Source organism: Dermochelys coriacea, chromosome 1 (genome assembly GCF_009764565.3).
Source record: "Dermochelys coriacea isolate rDerCor1 chromosome 1, rDerCor1.pri.v4, whole genome shotgun sequence".
In the NCBI taxonomy this organism is placed as follows: Eukaryota; Metazoa; Chordata; order Testudines; family Dermochelyidae; genus Dermochelys; species Dermochelys coriacea.
The window spans coordinates 331,592,894-331,599,456 of NC_050068.2; positions in this window are offsets into that span (position 1 = coordinate 331,592,894).

Here is a 6,563-nt window from a genome sequence, read left to right on the forward strand (position 1 = left end):
CTTAAATGCTAACATTCAATGTTAATGTTTTAGGCTTAAGGGGGAAAGAAAGTTAAATAATTAAGCAGCTAGGTTTCTTGCTAGGTTTCTATTGTATAATGAGGTTATCTTTTCCCCTATATGGGTAAAGATGCTGCTGCCTGTACTGGAAATATAACCAAGTGAAGATTTTGGTCACAGAACTGTGATGAATGAAACCCTTGCCAGTATCATGTATCATTCAAAAAGCACAGCTGGCTCACTCTGTTGTCTCAGCTTGTCAGACATAATTGTTTGATACTGACTGAAAACATTAAGGTACAAAACACTAAAGGCTAAATTCTGCTCTGATATGTACATGCAACTTTTCTTCGGTCAACAATTCTTCAGTCTCTGTGCCAGTTAAATCCCACAGGAGAACAGCACACTTGTATTGGAAAGCACATTTAGCATTAAGTAAACAGTTCACTCTCTTCTTTTTATTTCATATCTTAAATGACTTTCAGTTAGCGGAGAGGCTAAAGTGACATTTCCATGAAGTATTAGGGTCAGTACTTGTACAAATAGTTCTATTAGCCTTAATTTTCAAAAGTGACCAGTAAATTATGATTGGGATGGTATGGCTGGGGTGCTTGTGATGGTGTGGGGTGGGAGGGTACTAAAATCTCACGCTTCAGAGTTTTAGCTGGTTACCTGCAGGGATCAGGAAGGGATTCCCTCTTCTACCTCCTTTTAGTCTGTGTTTTTTTGTTTTTTATCTCCTTCCGCTGAAGCATCAGGGAGGGCTGCAGCTGGACATGGGACCCTGGACAGGGTGTGCCCAGGGCTTGGAAGCGGCACTGATCATTCTCTTCCTTGGGTGCTTGGCTGGCTGGTTCTTGCTCACATGCTCAGGTTCTAACTGATCACCATAAGTGGGGTTGGGAAGGAATTTTCCCCCAGATCAGATTGGCAGTGACTTTGGGTTTTTTTTGTCTTCCTCTGCAGCATAGAGTGCCAATCACTTAACAGGATAATCTGGATATTGCACACGAAATCAATTCCCTGCCATTGCAGGGCCCTCAGTCATTGGCACACCTTGGTACCTCCTATTCTACACATGGCACACAATAGTTTAGTCTCCTGTGAGCTGTAATACTTCGGTTGAATTCCGGTTGTTGGGTAGTGTGAGTGATGACTGGGTGAAGTTCGTGGCCTGTGACATACAGGAGGTTAGATAAAATGATCAGATGATCCATTCTGGCCTTAAACTCTCTGATTTAAATTGGGGTGTAAATTCTGAGGGGGCCAACTCCAGCGTTTTCTGAGAATTGGGCCCTTTTATGGCGTCATCAGTTTGGTACCTACAAGTGAGGCATTCAAAATCACCAGTCATTTTTGAAAACATAGGCCTTTCATTTCCTTGCCTGAGTAAAGATTGAAAGGTCTGGCTCTCAGTTTGGTATTAATGTGGATGTAACAAGCAATAGGAAATATCACAGGAGTCCATGATCTTACCATAAGGAAATCTACTGTTGCCTTCACGTGTCACCAGCGCTCAGTGCCGGGTTTACAATGGCGCCAGTGGCACCGTGGAGCCGGGCCCATGCTCAGAAGGGGCGCCCAGCCTGCTCTGCTTGCACTGTGCCCTGAGACCCCACCAGCCCACTGGCTCCCCCCACCCTGCCCCGCCCACCACTTGCTCCTCTAGGCCTGCCCGCTGAGGGCTCCTCTTCACCCCTTGATCCTACCCACCAGCTTCTCTCTGCCCCCTGGCCGGACCCCAGTGCACCTCCAGCTCCAGTCTCTGCTTCCCACCACCTGTGGGGCCCCACCTGTCTCCCCTGAGCTGAGCTACCTGGGACTGGTGCAAAAGCCTGGCCAGTCTCGGCCAGTTGGGGGGGACACAGTGAGGGGCTTGGCTGGGCTCCTCCAGGCAAGTGGGTCCTGAGAGAGCCCAGCTGGGGCAGGCCCTGGCCTGGCTGATTGCACTACTCCCAAGGGGCTGGAGTGATTCCCTGCCCCAGGACCAGCCCTGGTGGCTCAGCCTGGCTGATAGTCACCTCCCAGCAGGGCCAGTGAGTGCTGCCGGGAGGCAGGGCGTAGGGGTATCTGGGGGGGGGGTGCTGGGCTATGAGGGGCAGGAAAGATGTGTGTGTTGGGGCACTAGGGAATGAGGATTCTGTTTGGGGTGCTGGGCAGGGGTGATGGGGCTGTGGGCAGGGGGGCTCTGGGCATGGGTGGTATTGTGCAGGGTGCTGGGCATTTGTGGCAGGGTCTGGTGAGGGTGCTGGGCATAGTGGGTCCAGGGGGACTCTGGCCACAGGGAATCGGAGGGTTGTTCCAGTGTTGGGTGGGGGGGCTGTGTGGTGCGGCGTGGGCCCACCCCCTAGGCAAGCGGCATGCTGGCAGCACAGGGCTGGGCAGGCCACTGTGCATCTGGCAACTGTCGGTTTGTAAATAGTGCACTTGCACTGGGCCGACGCCCCTGCACCATACTCCATTGCCCCCATTGGGGCCCACAAATATGTTTGGCGCCGGGCCCACAAAAGGTTAATCTGGCCCTGCCAATGCTATACTCTTCATCTAATTTACATGGCCTACTTTCTTCACAGTGTCCACCCTAGCCAACCAAGCATTGTTAAGGCCAAATGTGTCTGGTGCCATCATGATTAAGAACTGTGTGAAGATAAAGTGTTGCTCCGGTCTAAGAAGAGGTTGCTATTTTGATTTGCAAACAGCTGGGAAGTCTAATTCCCTTTGGTAGCTTTAACAATGTAATTAACCTTAACTTGAGCCACTTTATTACGATATTGCTCCTTGTCAAAAAAATGTCATAGCATTCTCTCTCCAATGTTTATGTTAGTTCATTATTGCTAGGAGAGGGATCTTTAGATCATTTGCAGACAGCTCCCAGTACTCCTTTCTAGTCTTCAAAGAATGCTGAATACGTTGTTCTGATCCATTAAAATTCCATTATCGCCTCCGGGTGACAGCAGTGATTATGTAAACTAACAGACCCCAGTTAGGAGACTTGGGTTTATTTTTAAATGTGGCAGCTAAGTCTAATGAATGAACAAACTAAATCTGATAACATGTCATTTTCGTTAATAAATCTGTATGCTATTAGAACCCGGTCACTGGGGAACTGTATAGCTAATAGGATTAGTGAGGAGCTATCAGGCTTTTCTTCTGTAAACCATTGGGCTGATTCCAGTCTGAAAGGGTAGCAACCAAATTTTGTTGCCTTCTGATAGCTGTTTGGTGGTCTCAGTCCAATTTCCAATTGACAGGTGGTCCCACGAGAACCCTCCCCAACCTGCAACTGGGGCTAATTTATACCTGGCAATCAGAACACACGGCCTATGGTATTATCTTCTTCCCCAAAGACGTGGTTCCTCCAGTTTAGGGTTGGTTGACAGGGAAATGTGCAGAAACTTGTAGTGTTGAGGCTCATACCTTCTGTGGACATTCAGAGGACTTCAACTTGCAGGTGCTATCTGTTCAGATTCCTCACTAGCCCTAAATTCTTCCCACCTGCACACATACAAAAAGAAGTTTCTCAGAGTCTAGATCCAGGAAAACTTCATAGCAAATAACACAAAATAGTGAAATCACATTTGATTCTTTCCCCCTTTTTTCTGTCTAAGACCTAATACTGGAATGACTTGAGCGCTTAATATTATTGTAGAAAAACCCTCAGTTCTCAGGAGTGTCCCACTAATTTTGTACTTGCAGATAGATTGGAGATTAGATAGTGTGGGTGCAATTCACACAAGGCTAGTACAAAATCTATGCACCACTATGAAACAGGCAGCTTGTGGATGGAGCCAACAACCCAGCTCAGCTCTTTAGAATGTAAGGTCTCTCTCTGTTTTCCCTACAGGAAATGTTATTAAAGTTTAAAGCATAAAAACAGAATGAATTGCAGGTATTACACTGATCTATTTTATCAGCCGTTGGGTACGTGAAAAATACATGTGCAAGTCTAGATTAGTAAAAGTGTGTTTTCATGGTCTGTATTTTGGAGCACATGGAACACTCCTTAGTAAGGTAATTAATAAATGATAAACCTAAAATAAACAAAATTCAAAATTAAGTAATATACAGAGAAGATCAGGCGTGCCTCACTAGACACTTCTCCACATATTTTGTCCTTTGCTTAACGTCTTTTAGCTTGTTTTCAATCAGCATGACAGTGTTTTTATCCAAGTCTATTTCTATTAATCTATCAATTATGATTGTGACTCAGTCTTAAATGCTTTGCCAAAATCTAAATATATTGCCTCTGTCATCTTCCCTCAGAATTCTGTAATTCTATCAAAAAGAACAGTCATGTTTGTGTTGACAAAGTTTTTCCTGTATAAACCTACAGGGTGAGGTTTTGTGCTGTGCCTCCAAGAAGCACAGCATGGAACTCACCGCTCAGGTGGAGGGAAACTAAGGTGGTTTAAGCCACATTTGTGCTCTCCCAGTTCTGGGTTGCTGTTGGGTACAGAGTGGCCCTGGAGTATCTTAGACAGCCCAAACTTATGGAAGCCTTTCTCCAGCTGCCTATAGGTCCCTGTATGCACTGAGGCCCCATCCCTACCCTACCTCTAACATTCCCCTTGTGCCAAGGCTTACAGTGAGGAGCTCATAGGGCATTGTAAGCTGAATCTATAGTATTCTCTCTCCCTCGTGGCTCTTTGCTGCAGCATAAAAGGGCCATATCAGAGGGGAGAATGATTTTTGTACCAAACTGTAAAGAATTTTACAGTTGTTTAACTGACAGGATCATAGTTAAGGAAATGTAAAGGTTTCTATTTGGAGCACTTAGTATATTGCCACCTACTGCAATGTATTTAAGTGGCATTTGACATTATCTTGACTTGTACCAGTGTTGTCTTTCTGACTGCAGTCCTCAGTTTTCTCACCCATCCATCTTTGGGTTCTTGGTTGGGCCATTCTAACACAGATAAAGGGATTTCTTCTTCTTCCCATTTGCCATAGAAGCCAGAGGAGCAGGAACCATCAGAGATCTCCCCTTACACAGAGACAAGGAGAAAGAATTCTGGGAGATTTTTTTCTCTCCTGTTTCCTGTGACCAAAAAGAAGATGGGGTCAAGAGACAGAAGATTCACATGCTACCAGCTCCTGTTGGCAACCAGAAAGCTGGAGAAGGTCCTGAGCCAGTACCCTGGGTCCAAACACTTTCTAACTCTCAGCATGTTCAAAATCTGGATCCATTTTGCATTCCCTTCTCTGCATTAAACTGCCAGTAAACATTTTGTTATTACAGATGGACATTGACAGATATTATGAGACAACAATGGAGAGTGTCACATTGATTTGTAACAAATAGCTTTACAATTCCAGTAGCTAAGTTAAATAATGGAAGGGAAATGGGTAGTGCCCCTCTTATGGAGCCGGAAAAGAGAAAAAAGAATTATTAGAACTTATTGATTTTAAAGGAATGTGATGCAAATTGGAACCATTCAATGTGATATTTCAGGAACTCTGATCAATCAAACAGTATCCACATAATACTGCTTGTTGCAAATGTCACAAATAATTGTTCAAGAACACTTTGAGTCTTGTAAATATATATATAAATATATAAATTTACTCTTTTACTGAGCTACTCAAAAGTCGCCATTCTTCCACTGAACAGGAACCTATGACCTGTTGATCTGGGAATTAAAATGATTATGATGCTGGCACTTTGTTCTTAGGGCACATAATCAATACCAGAGCTGCAAAAAGCCCTGGTGATAACCTCTGTTTTGACAACTTGTCAATAATCCTGGCATCCCTAAGACAAAGGCTGCAGTAAGACTCATAACCTGCATCAGGAGAATAAGGGTACTGAGGGTAAGGTGAAAAATAAAAACTCAGTTAAGTTTTATTGCTATGAAGTAAGCCATGAAGTAAGCCAAGGGCAACAGACTGCTTGACAAGAACACGCAAAAAATGTTCAAATAAAGAGATCTCATAACAGGTATAGCAAACAAGTTATTAATGAGAGAGCTTACATCATTAGTTACAAAACACTGAGTACTCCTGCCTTGTCAGTTTCAAAGGAAAGTGAGAATTAAAATTTTCAAGCAGTTATCGAATACTTCATCTTAATCATTTTTCCCAGCCATCGAGAATTCCACCGACCATTTTCTGGAAGCCTTAAGGGAATATATAAAGCAAAGTTTAAAAACAGATGATACATGACTTGTATTTCTATAATGCTACTCAAAGCCGATCATTTCACTCTGCAATGAAGAGTCATCTATCCAGGTTGCTGAACCTCAGTAACTAGAGATATTTTGATTAAGTCAGGGAATTAAGAAAGCAAGGATGAAGATACATTTGAATATCCTTTATGCTGACTATAGTATGCGCACCAAAGTCTGTCTCCATGTCCCATCATGCACCAGTAGTTGGAAAACTACTCTATTTCTGGTGACCATAAAAGGGTGAAGACCTGGTCCCACTGAAATAAACGGCACTGGACTCCAAAGTACCTGACGCTCACTACAAACAATTAATGAAGGCTTACAACAACTCTATGAAGTAGGGAAGTACTTTATGGATTGGGAAATGGAGATCGGGACATTTTCAAACTTGGATGG